Below are 545 nucleotides of genomic sequence, written 5' to 3' on the forward strand. Positions count from 1 at the left end.
CTTCCCTTCCCTTCCCTTCCCTTCCCTTCCCTGACATCTTTCCCTGACATCTTTCCCTTCCCCGAGGGAAAGGTGCCCCATGTGAAATAAATCTGTATCCCGCTGAGAATTCCATCTGTGCCTCGGTGCCTTCCTCCATCCACCCGCCGCCCATGCTCTCTCCAACATTCATACCTATCAGAGTGGCTGTGCATCTGTAACACCAGCAAGTAGCCAAAAGACTGTGAGCTCAGGCTGTGAGAGATCCTGTCTCAAAGGAATAAGGACAAAAGAGATAAAGGAAATTTACCATCCTCCTCTGACCTCCAGATGCTTGAGCTAGGGTGGGCACACCTACACACATACATACACATACCACAACAAACACACACACACAAGCATGCATGCACACAATGATTGGGGGCATTGTTTTTTTTTAATTAAAAGAAGCATTTCATTATAACAGCATTAACCTATTCAATAACATTTTTCTGAGTTGGGTACATCTCTTTCAAAATTTGCTGTACATTTCTAGGTTTACAGATGAATTATTACGCTTATATAAT

The sequence above is a fragment of the Nannospalax galili genome, unplaced genomic scaffold, assembly GCF_000622305.1.
Source record: "Nannospalax galili isolate Female #2095 unplaced genomic scaffold, S.galili_v1.0 scaffold1622, whole genome shotgun sequence".
NCBI lineage: Eukaryota > Metazoa > Chordata > Mammalia > Rodentia > Spalacidae > Nannospalax > Nannospalax galili.